This window comes from Pongo pygmaeus, chromosome 14 (assembly GCF_028885625.2).
Source record: "Pongo pygmaeus isolate AG05252 chromosome 14, NHGRI_mPonPyg2-v2.0_pri, whole genome shotgun sequence".
Taxonomy (NCBI): domain Eukaryota; kingdom Metazoa; phylum Chordata; class Mammalia; order Primates; family Hominidae; genus Pongo; species Pongo pygmaeus.
This window is the reverse complement of record NC_072387.2, coordinates 80,258,705-80,273,608: the sequence shown is the minus strand read 5'-3', so window position 1 is coordinate 80,273,608 and position 14,904 is coordinate 80,258,705.

Sequence of the window (14,904 nt, the reverse complement as noted above, 5' to 3'; positions counted from 1 at the left end):
TTTTAAATGTATAAAATGGATATATGCATTCTATAACTTTGGTGAGATTAGATATATTTTAACAACATATGTATGTCCAAATTTTACCAGCTCCTGAAAAATAGCAGTGTGAAAATTATGTAATATTAAATTATCACAGAGAAAAATAACAGAAGCTTACATTTTTAAACATGTAAAACTTTAAATTTAATTATTATATTATATAGTTGCAATAGAAAAGTATGAGTATTGATAAAACATTAAAATAAAATGGCTTCTTTGAAATAAACTATTCTTTTCTGAAACTTCTAAATAATGTTTCCAGTTAACTTATTAAAAATAAAATAGACAAGAATAAAATTTACATTGACTTCAAAATTAGCCAACAAATTCATATCTGTGTGTGTGTGTGTAACAACTGTTTATATAAACATACACGTATTTCTGTACTTGTAGGCTATATATGTCCATATTTGTATATAAATTTATACTCAAGGAGAAAACAGTTTGACTGTATGTATACATATTCACATATATTAATATGTGTGTGCACATGTAATATACTACAGATTGAAAAAGATTTGTTAAATATATTTAAGCTAAATAATGTAATAATTCAAGTGCATAGTTATTGCTTATACTTAAGATGAAAATAACCTTCTAAGATCACTGGCTTCTAGTGGTGGGACCCTGAGTCAGTCACTAAGCCTCTCTGTGTCATGCTTTCCTTGGTTCTATGGGGATAATAGTATCTACCTACCTAGAATAGTGACTCCAGATAGTAAGAACCAAGACCACTTCATGGGCATTAAACAACAGTACAATCACTAAAAAGAGATTCACACTTGGAGTTTTATGCTCTCTAGTCATGTCTTGAGATGCTTAATATTTTTCTCTTTGAATTTGTGCTTTGTACATGAAGCAGGATGAAAAAGCAACAGGGAGAGGCACTAGAGCCTCTACTGAGGTACAATCGGCCTCTTTCCCACTTCCAGAGATGGGTCCTTGGTCTCTTGCTTCTTTCCTGCTTAGAATGAAAAGCCTGACCAGACTCCTCCCTCTCCCTGTCCCCACCCCAGAACTACTAGGGGTCCCCTTTTCCTTCAGGTTATCTGATGGTGGCCATAGTAAGGGTCCAGGTCAGGCACGTGAGCCAGGCTGCATCAGGATGCCTGGGGAAGGGCCGTGGCCACCCCTCCAGGCTGGCAGCACCACGGTGTATCTGGTGGTCTGCCTGGAAGCCACGTCAGGGCAAGGACTGGCCTCTCTCCTAGCCCAACCAATTTAATGGATCACTTGCAGCTCAGAGTTTGAAAGATGCTTTAGGCTTGCCTGTCTGCCCTAGGTTGAGGTGGCAGACCTGTGGGAAGAGAAAAGGGCTGGTTCTACACCCTCAGATTTATTTCTGAGCCTAGGCACAGCTGATGAGACCAGAGACTGGTAGGAGGATATTTAAGGCTGGATGTTTTATGGCATGGGCCCATGGGCCTATGCAGGTCTGCAACCACCTAGGGAGTATATCCATGCCAGGAGTGCTTTCTGGTTCTTTATCTGGCAAGAGCCTCTCTTTCTCTTTTAAACCCTCTTGAATCTGGCTTGTGTTTGTCTCTTTTGCTCAGTATGAGGCAGCAACCTCCAGCCATGGACTAAGAAAAAGAATTGTGTCATTTCAATAATTCAGCGTACAAGTACTCTGATATTTTCATTTTAAACTGTCATTGAACAGTATAAAGATGAAAGGTAAAATCCATGTTAATAATTTAAATTTTTAATTGCTTTTTTCCTTAGAACAATTAAATAGCAAATAATAATAATAATAATAAAACACCATGACAATTTGAGAGAGGGAGGAAAGAGGAAAGGGGAGAGAGAAAAAGAAAGGAAACAAGTTTGTTTGTTTGTTTGTTTTAAAGATGAAGTTTCCTTCCTGTTGCCCAGGCTGGAGTGCAGTGTCGCGATCTCGGCTCACTGCAACCTCCTCCTCCCTAGTTCAAGTGATTCTCCTGCCTCAACCTCCCGAGTAGCTGGGATTACAGGAGTCTGCTACCATACGTTTTTGTATTTTTAGTAGAGACAGGGTTTCACCATGTTGGCCAGGCTGGTCTCAAACTCCTGACCTCAAGTGATCCATCTGCCTTGACTTCTCAAAGTGCTGGGATTACAGGCATGAGCCACCGCGCCCAGCGAGGAAACAAGATTTATTTATTTATGTTGAGACAAAATTTTGCTCTTGTTGCCCAGGCTGGAGTGCAATGGCGTGATCTCGGCTCACCGCAACCTCCGCCTCCTAGGTTCAAACAATTCTCCTGCCTCAGCCTCCCCAGTAGCTGGGATTACAAGCATGCACCAACATACCCAGCTAATTTTGTATTTTTAGTAGAGACAGGGTTTCTCCATTTTAGTCAGGCTGGTCTCTAACTCCCGACCTCAGGTGATTGCCTGCCTCAGCCTCCTAAAATGCTGGGATTACAGTCGTGAGCCACCATGCCCATCTCCAGAAAATAAGTTTTATACATACCTTTAATAATACTTCCTTGCTGCTTTTTGAATAAGAAACTAGGCATATTCATTTTGCATAGGAGCCCACAGTTTATGTAGCTGGCTCTGGTAAGAAACCGCATTTGTCAGCTCTTATTATTATAAAGGCTCTTTTTCTTATTTAGGGCACATTTTGTAGCAAATTTGCACAATTATTAGCATAATATTTACAGTAAAACTACATAAATCTTTCTTTTCAATTTGATTGTTTCAAATTTAACACATTTTCTTTGTTTTTTTATTTCTAATTTAGTGTGACTTAATAAATTCATTGTTGCATACACAAATGTATAGTTGGAGTAATAACATGATTCCCATTTATACTTCTATTGAACACTGAAAGTTGGTGATGAGAAAATGGAAGATAAATATGGAATAAAGCCATAAGTATGCAATGCAAATTATGAATAGTAAATTGGACACATTGATTAGTTTCTTAGAAGATGTAATATATTGAATAAAGAAGTCTGTCAACTAAGTTTTTGACAGGTGTCAAATACACAGAACTATTTTTTAAAATGAGATTAAGTAATTGGCAGAATATGCTATGTGCATTTTTTATATTAAGTATAATTCTGTAACTTTATTGAAATGAAGACTACTTCAGCAATTGATAGTTTTTCAAAAATAAGTTACCTTAAAGATTAATCTCTCTCGTTGTGGTCCAAATTCAGTCATGTATTCAAGATTTATTACATGGTTACCTTTATTTTGTAAGACCATAGTAGCATTGCATTCTTTATAATAAGGGACTGATGCATTCCATGTAGGATACAAGGCCATACTTTTTCTGTATTTTTAATATGGCCACATGAAAGAATCAATTGTTTTGCTGCTTAGGAGTTTAACATTAATATAATAGGAGGATTTGTAAATATGGGCTCAAAAACTTCTTGAGTTAAATTTGCAACCCAAAATCTTATGATGTAGGTGACTTCAGGAAGGAAATTAACATCTCTGAACCTCAGTTTTTATAATTGTCCCATGTGGATAATAACACTTACTGTATGGTATATAGGATGTGGGAAGCTATATAAAAAATAGTAAATAGGAAAACATTCTCCACACTTTAATAGACTAATCAAATGAGAGTTTCACTAACATTAATGGAATGACTTTCACTGTGGCTTGATTTGTACATATCCAGAAGAATAACATTAGTAGCCCAGTATGCTTCTATGACAATTTAGTGTATGCCAATCATTTTACATTTATCAGTTTCTCTCTTTGCCATTGGTATGTGAGTGGCAGAACAGTTATCTATATTAGATCTGTGAGGAAACTGGGTTACAAAAAGTGAAAATATTTGCCTGAGATCATAGAATCATTGAGTTTCAGAAGTGGAAAAAATAGTGAATATGTACTCTAACTTCCTCGTTTTGCAGATAAGAAAACTGAAGCCTAGAGAAAATCAATGAATGCTTCACGGTACATTGAAAGGGCAATTACATTACTACATGTTTTCATCTGATCATTCTTTTTTTCTTTCTTATTCATCCAGTCCTTATAATGATAATAATTCAATTATATAATATCTTCTTCAGTGGAAACAAACCTTATCAATCAACCAAATAAAATTATGATATATGTTGGTAAAGCACAAAAATTAATATTCATAAGTTTAAATGTTGTATTCATTCATTCATAACAAAAAAGTAAACAAATATAAGACTTGCTGTCAATTTTAAGAAGTGCCATAAAGAAAATTAATCGGTTGTGAAGACATGGAATAAAGGGATAGAAGGAAATAAAGTTGCTCATTTAAAATGGGTGGTCGGAGAAGGCTTCTTTGATGAGGTGTCATTTGAGTTATTTTGGATGAAAGGGTTAACCATAAAAAGTGAACTTTAAGTAGAAAAACAGTTATTGAAAAGATAAGATACTTTAATTGTATTTGAAATGCAATGGAAAGGTATGGAAGGGTTTTACATAGAAAAATATCATGGTGCGTTGTACATTTTTAAAGGATCAGTAGACAATGATCAGAGGAAGCAGGTAAAATAAGAAACTATTGGAGTAGTTCAGATGAGAGGTGATGGTGACTTGGTATGTATGTATGATTGTGCAGTGTGTGTACTGCACACCTCCAGGTGGTGCCATTCTTATAGACTCCAAAGTGTATGGTCTCCTAAAGAGTTGGACAATTAAAACCTGTAAAACTGTACACAATAATACTGTTTACAGGGGCCGGGGGATGCAGCAGTGGTAAATGGACAGAATCGGCAGAATCAATACATAGAGCAGAATAAATTATGCTTTTAATTGTATGGACATTGGTGGGGAGGAATGGGAGAATTTATATCTCTTTTACAACTTAGCAGATATTGATGCTATTACATAACTCTTGACTGCTTCTGTAATTTCCTTTCTATATTCATTGTTTTCATAAACCATTGAATACATTATAAAATTCAACTGTTAAAATGGTTTCTAAATTTTTTAGAAGCCCTAGACTAATTTTTGCCATATGGATATGATATGAATTTCATTTGTTAACATGAAAAAATTCTATAAAAGATTAGCTTAACAAATTGGAAACAATATGATCTTTCAAAAATTCAAGCTATACACAGTAAGTGGTCAATAGCTATTTATTGATGGTAATGACATTGTCTGCCCTTTGAAGGGCTGTTAACAATACAATGCAAACAATGTGCTGTTAAAATCACTTGAATGGGTTATTTAATAATATGCTTAGACTAATTTACTGCAAGATTGAAATTCTTATCTGGCATTAATATGGACACTAGACTAGGCCTTGAAAAGAGTCACATAATACACAGTACATTTTTCAGAAGATTTGCTTTTGTATATTCATGTAATTTGACATTGAAATATTGGTTTAACCTATTATCGAATTCAAAATGTTGTGATTTCAGGCCTTCTCTATCGAGAAGTCACTTTTTTTTTCTTCCCAACAAAGCAAAACATATTGGTTCTTTGTAGGGTTTAACACATTAACTTGGTCTTAGAGGACTGGTATTTTAAAAAGGAAAACAAATAACTTCATTGTAAGGAGAATCTTCAGGGCTCTCTTTGAGAGGATTGGCAATTCATCCAATATTTTACTGCTGTCACTCTGTAATCTGTTGATTGGTGTTCATAATTCTTCACAGAGATATTGTAAAGATTAATGAAACAGAGTTTGTAAAGTATTTTATCTCCGCAAACGCTAGTTCTGTGAGCTGAACGTTTAGAAGCCTCATTATACACAGGCTATACTGTGCCAGAACTCTTAAACTGTTAGTAAAATCTCTTAAGTGTTGTATTTTATCATTGCTGTCTCAATAATGCAGGGCTGTGCCTATCATATCAGCTTTTGTCTCTTCAGGACTGTTTAAGCATAGTATTATTGATACTTGACATTTATCAGAGTTACAGTGATCCTTTTAAATTTGGAGGGTATAGAATTTGTATTTTATCTTTTAGTGTTATCTAATAATGTCAAGCTCTATATAAGCACAACCCAGAATTACATAAAGAACAACGCTCTTTAAAGTCTAGCCTCTGTATCATGAACCTCCCAAAGGTTTGCATTAAAAAATAATGCAGTATGTTCCTCTCCCCAAACAGCTTCGAAGTACAGAAAACTTAATTAAAATGCCTAAAAGGTAGTACCTCATATCAACGCAACTTCTTGCATCAATAATTCCGTAATATAATTTCTTCTGGAAAAATCTTTAATTTCTAGAAGAAAGCAAACATAAACTTCCTTCATATTATTTAAGTCTACCTTGGCGTAGAAGGGATGAAGCATAGAGAGGTGAGGGAATTCTAGAGTAACCAAACAAACACTATTATTGTGAGTGATAGCGGAAGTGGTTGGATCCTCACTCACAGTTGCTCATAGGTTTCTAGGGACGGTCATGCTTAGGAGGGAATCAATACCACTGAGAAGATACCAAAATACAGTACAATGTTCAGTCACTTACATGATAGCATTTCTTCAGAGGAGGAAATTTAGGCTAATCTTGTATAAGTCTAATTTTTGTTGTAAAATTTGATTTTTCTTGCTGTGTTTGGAAGAATGCAATAACATTGTATGTTCTGAAAAAGGTAGCTCTTTAAATTGTGTCATACAATTCATATAATGTATTTGACTTTATGATGTAAGAAATGTCATCCTATTTCGAATAAAGAATTTGTGTAACTTTTTCATAGTTTTCTGACTTGTTATACACTTGACAAAATATTTTCTAACATAAGAGTTTCTGATATATATATACATATCAGAATATATATGTATATATTCCTTTCCCCAAACAGCTTGCATATATATGCATGTGTGTGAGTGTGTGTGTGTGTGTGTATACCTAAACAAACTGAGGAAGAAAAGGTAGTGAAGAAACTGGGGGAAACAAGATGAGACACATAAAAATAGATATAAAATGTGAAGATCTATAGCCATCCTAATTTTGTTATACGTTAAAATAATGCCCTTGTTGTAGTCAAATGTTTGTGTTTAATAAAGATATATTTTTAAAATACAAACTGTCATTTTAATTAGAAAGTGATCATGTTGCTTATAAGATATTTTAAACCACTATTCATACTGTAATCATCTTTTAAATAATCAAAAACAAAGACTATGTTTCTATAGTACATTATCTTAAAAAACAGTATATGTTTAATGTGACTACCTGCTTTTTGTGAGAAGAAAACATTTTATAGACATGTCTTTTTAGTGTAAATTTAGATAAATTTATTCTAAATAAAATATTTTTATAAATACATCTATATTTCAATTTACAATATTATCAACTACCATTTACAAAGATCTTTGATTGCTTGTAATCCTCAGATTTAGTTAAATTAAAAAGACTCAGTGTAAACAAATAAATCCTCATAAAAGCAATCCAGATACAAAATTCTGTTTTCTTTTGCTGAAATATTCTACTTACATTTACTATTTTAAAATACGTATTCTAAAAGCATTTTGCAATAATATAAATGCATGTTTCATTTTTGATAAATTTCCTGTAAATCTTAAAGTACGTTTACCATGATAGCAATATTTGAAGGGACCCTATATCAGATATTCCAAAATGCTACTTTCCAGAAGTTTTCTACTAGGAAAAGTGGGGAATAATTTAAAGATTTAAAGAAACTGAGTGATAATTTCTGAATATCACTACAGGACAAATAACAGAGTTCTCTTTGAGTATGATCACTGGTAACAAAATTTGATGATGTATCAAAGGATAGTTTTTAAAAGCTGGCAATAATTTAAAACTTTATAAGCTTGCAAAAGTTAAAAATCAACTTTTGCTAATTAGAATATTTGGCATTCTATCGGTAATATTGAAGATTTGTAACACTTCATAAGTTTGACTCTAACAGGATTCTGAAAACAAGACTGTCAGAAAGGGGAAAAGCGCCACCTATTGATCAGAATATGCAAATTATGTATCCGTTTTTGAAGTGGCTATGTAAAGCAAAAGAATTTTGGAGCTTTGTTTTGGAGCAAAAAAATTTACTAAGTTGAAAATTTTAGCTCCTTAATATAAAATTACTTAAGTCATAGTCATTCTCCAGAATATGATCTTTTATTTAAGGATATATTAAATACGTCTTGAAACAGTATTTACTGGCCTTCTTATTGTGTTATCTTTGTAAGCAACAAATCACAACCCTCTCAGCAGTGTGTTTGATGAGTTTTCTACTGAAATTAGGAAACATAGGCATATTTTTAACTCAACAATGAACGTTGTAATTAGAATGAAATTAGTCTTCACAATCCCGAGAAACTTGTGTTAAAAATCAAATTTTAGTTTAAGAGTCAGATATTGTCAAATATGAACTGTTTGACGTGACGTCATGCATGTAGCTTAATAAATGGTCTTAATATATGTAATTATAAATAGTCATTAGTTACATATTTCACTTTAGAATCTTAGAGCTTGATAATGAATAGTTAATTCATTGAGTGACATTTCAACAAATTGTGCTGAAATTCATGGACCATGTAGGCTGAGTGAAAAGGTAACTGTTATTATTTTAAAATAAGATTTTATGTCTTCATAGAATTGAGAAAGATTGACCTTCACATGAGATATCTCCATTATTCTATTACATCTCCAATATCAATAGAAAACTGTTTTTAATTTACACAAGAGTGTCTTTTATCCTTTCAATGCATGGAAGATTATCAGTCTTAAATCCTGAACATATCTACAGGCAGAAACTGCCCCCAATCTCTGAAGTTACAGGGAAGCAATTTGGAGTAACATTTTAGAATAGTTCTTGCTCAGCAAAATGTTAACCGTGTAAAATCACTTAGCCTTCAAAAAAGAAACAATACTCTTATGTAGCTAAAGAAATTACAGAATTGTAAATACTGCTAATTAGATTAAAATGTGCTAAAAATTCCCATCAAATATGATTTCATATGTGCAGTATTAACTTACAAAGAAAGGCGATGTCCAAATTTCCATATTTTCTAAAGATGATGTATAAAGATTACAGTTTGTGTATCTGTTTTACTAAAACGTAATTATAATGCCTCCATTTTACTAGCTTCACTGTGAAACTTTACAGGTTATCTTTGTTCTTTTCCAGATCAATAAAGTAACAGCAGATAACTATTAATATATTTCTTTGTATCTGCACAGTGAAAACTTTAAATATTAAAACGAAATATTGCAGCCCATATATCATCTACTCTTACAAGACAGGAATGACAGTATTAAGATGCACACTCAGGATAGCACTCTTTCTACTTTGAACGCTGTCAAGAACAAAGTGCTTTACAGACTTAAAATAAATCTAGGTACTAATCCATTGAATTTCTGACAACAGGAGCCCAAGGTTTCCATGCACTTAGCTGAGTACTGCATAAGAGCTTGTGCATTATTTATGTCCACTAATGGCGTTGCAATGCGCTTTGTGTGAAGCAGTGACAGTGCAATCTGCTAAGATAGCTGCTGCTGTGGACAAAGCCATACATTTTCTTGAGCTTGAATTTTTGACAGAATACTCTATTAATGCCAATTCTGCTTAAGTAAATGCTGAACAGGGGTCAGTTTTTCCTTTTTCCCCCTTTCTTTTATTATTTAAGAAAACAGTGCCATAAAATTGAAAATGATGTTCTAAGGTTTACCGAATTTTTCAGTACAATAGTGGCCGATAAAGGTCACTCTACTTTTTTGTCTACATTTATGATTTCGTGTGATGGTCCACAGACTCAATAGGAAAGCTCTTAGCACTGGAAAAGGGAGGTGCTATTAATCCCAGTTTCAGTGCCATTATACTCTTCAGTGGATCAATAGAATTAAATGAGCTGAGATATTAAGAAAATATTGAAAAAAGCAGCAGGGCTGTATTGTTTGACCAGGGTTGGGATGAGTTAAAAATAAAGAACCATCTAAAGCAGCTGTCAATAAATCATGAAAACTATACTCTGAACCAAATGGAATACAGCATGAAGCCTCAAACTTTAAATGCCCATAATATCTGTTGTGGTTTTTTTAATTAAACATTTTATTTGAAATACCCTTTGCAATTCTCTTTTTTCAATCACATATTTTTTAAAGAAAAAAATGTTCTTAAGCTGATATTTAGACGAGAGAAGTTCCACTCATAAATTACAAAATATATTTTGGTATATGAAACACATTATAAAAGAAGTGGAAAGAGATTTCAAATATTGAAAAATGAAATGCAAAATTCTTTTCACCTCTGAACATCTGTATTGGTCTCTCTCTCTCTCTCTCTCTATATATATATATATATACACACATATATATATATACTTCTTGCATTATAGATATATGGCAAATTTTTCTCTTTATTGTGGCAATATTTTACCATTTAATTAAACAGTAATATTAAACAGTAATAAGTTAATACATTCTAGTCTTCTTAATAGCAAAAATAACTTGTATTTTCTTTACCTTAGCCAAGAATAGGTATATGTTACATTGAACATTAATAATATAATGGTTTCTTCTTTGAACAAATAAGAGTAGTAAAGACTTATCAATTCCCACTAAATGAAATTGGAAGCCCTAGATAAAGGTTTCACAATCATATGTTTAATTCTTGGTTATTAAGCCTGGTCAGATGTTGCCACATTGTAAAATTACCTTGCAGCAAATAAATTTAGGATATTGTAGCATCTTTATTTTCAAAGCTAATCTCTAAGAAAGATCTTTAGTTGAGAAAAATATTTTTAATCTCTGAATAATGTGATGGAGACTGCAAACTGTTCATTTAAATTTATGTTCTCTTCATCCTGGACATACCAGACTATGTGTTCCTTCCTCCCTTGCTGTTAGGTGTGGCCCTTTCTAGAAAAAAGAATGTGAGAATGAGTGGCATAGCCCATTTCTAGGCTGAGGCTTTCAAAAAGTGGCCATGCTCCCTCTGTGTCTTCTTTCCTTCCCTCTGAATGAGTGCAGATTATAGGGATTATAGAAATAGTACAGTTACAAAAAGCAAGAAGCATGGACACCAGAATAGCTGCAAAGAATCGCTGCAAATTGGGAACACGTGCATATGTGGTGAAGCAAGCAAGAATGATCATCAATGATGTAGGATTCATGATACCTATTGGGCCTATTTGTTACCACTGCTTAGGCTTCCCAAAACAATAGAGATATCATTAAGTAAGGGTCAGTAATTTTTGACACGTAATGGCTGTCAAAGATAAACACACTACTAACTAGAGCACAAGAATTGCTTTTCACTTCTCTTCCACCTTTTCAGATTGACCTATATGTAGCACTCTAGTCTATAGTCTGTTTTGCTTTTGACGATCTAGAAGATGACTTCTCACAAAATGAGAAATTGCACTTAAGATGGCCCCAAAATGAGTTTGATTCGATAATATCCTTATTCAGTTGTGTATATCCATTGCTAGTAGAATAAAACTTCATTTGATTATCCTGCATAAAAACAATATTCTAATTTTAATAAACTATTTTATTGACTCAGAAATTATGGATCTATCCCTTGAGCAAAAAAGAGAAGTTTTTATTTCCCTGAGAATAACTTTTGCATATGGAGCACAAGATTGAATATTGAGAAAATTCAATAAAGATTTGGGGCCTCACATGATCTGTCTGACTTCATGTTGATACAGTCTAAGCTCTATTAATTATTATTATTATTATTATTACTATTGAGACGGAGTCCCCTTCTGTCACCCAGGCTGGAGTGCAGTGGCATAATCTTGGCTCACTGCAACCTCTGCCTCCCAGGTTCAAACAATTCTCCCTGTCTCAGCCTCTCGAGTAGCTGGGATTAAAAATGCCCGCCACCACATCAGGCTAATTTTTGTATTTTTAGTAGAGATGGGGTTTCACCATGTTGGCCAGGCTGGTCTTGAACTCCTGACCTCAGGTTATCTGCCTGCCTTGGTTTCCCAAAGTGCTGGAGTTACAGGTGCTATATCACGACCGTCTAATCTCTATGATTTTTGATAAGAATTCTACAAGTTGCTAAAGAAAAAATTGTTTAATGTGAATGATCTTGGAACATGATACTAACTCTCACTGATCCATCTTAAACTGAAGACCAGATTTGAAGGGACAGATTGAACCTTTAGGAGACAAGATCAATTAGATAAATCAGAATCATTATTTAAAACAAGTTTATTTTTCCTCCAGTTTTAGAAAACAGTAATTGTATAACAGAAAAGTAAGCCCTAAATTCCCATCTCCTTAACTTCCTCCCTCAATCCCTAATATTCTTTTTGTATGTACATCCTCAATGTCAGTCCATATGTACTTTTATACAAATGGTAAAATTAATTTTTAATATACATTTATGTAAGTTGTCTTATGCCATATTTATAACATTTTCAGATTTCTAATCATAAACATTTAATGCATATTTGTAAAATAAATGAACAAATTTATAAAATAATATTGGCATGAACAAGAGCACTTGCGTCCAAAGAGATTTTGCTCCCTTATGAAGTTTAACCCTTAAACTTCCATATCTCAGAGTACAGAGTCAGCTTAACATCTTAAACCTAGTTGTTAATAGAATGAAATATATAAATTTCTAACAGCATTTTTTTTCAGTCTGAAACTCTGCAACAAAGTGGAAACTAAGGATACAAGCATTCCTGTTCCCCTAATAACTTCTAATGTGGTACAGCAACTGTCAGTCTTTAGAATGAGGAAATATTATTATCCCCCTTTACATTAGCCAAATTTCCAGACTTATAGATACATTTGGTAGATTCCAAAGAAAGAGGAACTTTAGGAAAATTAAGCAGAGTCTTAGAATAATTGAGATTAGTTAAGATTACATAATTTGTGAGCAGCAAAAGCAGAACATGACTGTCATAAATTAAACAGAACATGACTGTCATAAATTAAAGGTAACACTTACTGGAAATACACTAGAATATTTTACAGATTAAAGGAAGAGTTGAATAAGAGAGATTTGAGAAGTGAAGAAGCCAGAAATAAACAGGGTTCTGGCAACAATGCATGAAGATTTTACCAAAGTAATATTGTTGGTCATGTCCCATTACTGGCTCCTGAATTCTCTTTAGTGGACTATGAGCAGCACCTAAAATAATAGCATGCAATAGAAACTACAAAGCTATAACTCCCAGGGTAATTATTGACTTGTAAAACATTTATTTTTTTTCTGAATGTATTTGTGTATACTAAGTCTGTTGTGTTACATATTTCTTACTGTGGTCTCAGTAAAAAATTTAAAAGTCGGAGGCTCCAAAGCACTGTATTTGATGTAACTCAATTTCACTGTATTCTAAATACCAAGTTGCTTGCGAAAACATTTGATTAATTTATCTTGGGCCATATGTCTTCCCAAATGTATTAATTCAAGCATGACTATGTATACAAAGTCCAATAATATGGACATGGGGGTGGCTCCTGAATTTCCCCCCACCCCCAGGATAGGTAGATTTTCCAAAAGATCTAATTTACTCTATCTGTTAAATTCACGGACTTTGATTTTATGAATTATTGAGATGATGATTATTATTACAATCTGCTTTGTTATTGGAATATCAAATCTATGGAACAAAATTGCTCTTTTCAAATGTGCACTTACTAACTGGGAGAATAGAACCATGGGTATATAGCAATGGTTAGAGTAACTTATTTTGAAGTAGGAGAAATCACACTCTTCTTGTATTAAGTGAAAGATAATGAAAAATATATACATGCTGAGCATCTATTTTGTTTTCCTGAAAGGGGCTTAGAGTGTAGCTAAACTCAAGAACATCTGGAATCTTGTGGTTGGAGATGAGAGTTAAGTTGCAGACTGAGAAGTGTGATGGGCAAGCTATTTCCACCTATCCGCCTCATGATAATCAATAGATAATTAATAGGTTAAATTAATATGGTGTCAGTATTGGTTAAATCTACATGGTAGAATAAGCTGACATTATAAAAATTATATTCTAGAAAAATGCTCAAAAGTATAGAAAGTTTTAAATGATTTAAAAATTGAAACAAGCAGTCAAAATAGTAGAATATAATCATGTATTTAAAACACATATATATGTGTGTGGTGCAGAAATATGATATAAATATCCAATCATTATTTATAGTGATGCAATTGTGCTTAAAATTTATTTTGCTTATGTCTATTATAACCAAATTTTCTACAGTAAACACCTTCGTAGAGTAAGAAGAAAGATAATTGTACTTAAAACCATATGTAAACCATACATATAAAATTGTGTGTGTATATTTATTTTATTTAATTGATAGCTTGAGTGGTCTTCAGAAAGCAACTAATTCAAAACTCAAAATAGAGAAATTAAATGATTTCCTCAAGCTCAAGCAGCCCAGAGATGACAGATTCTAATGCATGTCTCTACCTCTAGATCCTAAGTCAAGTACCTTTTCAATTCTACTGCATATATAATATACATTCTCAAAATGAAGTTGTTGGGTATCTGAGGGTAAAGACTTAAATAATTGTTTTAAAAAATAAGTGCAATTATGTTTTGCCTTTTAAAATTTAGACGTCATTGCTAATTGCTTTCAATGTTTTCTGTGCACTCAATTGCCACTTGTCCACTTTGTCCATATAACATCCCTTCTTTTGGTTTGTAAGAATCAATTAGAAGAGCTGTCAGTCATGGTGACCAGTGGGGAAACTCATGCCAAATTTACAATAGCAACCCAACAACGTTATATCTAAGCCACACAATTAATACTGGGTGCTATTCTAAATATCCACGTTAAAAATCTTTTTTTTTTTTTTTTTTCCACGGAGTCTCGCTCTGTCGTCCAGGCTGGAGTGAAGTGGCGCGATCTCCGCTCACTGCAAGCTCCGCCTCCCGGCTTCACGCCATTCTCCTGCTTCAGCCTCCGGGGACTACAGGCGCCCGCCACCACGACCAGCTAATTTTTTGTATTTTTAGTAGAGACAGGGTTTCACCGTGTTAGCCAG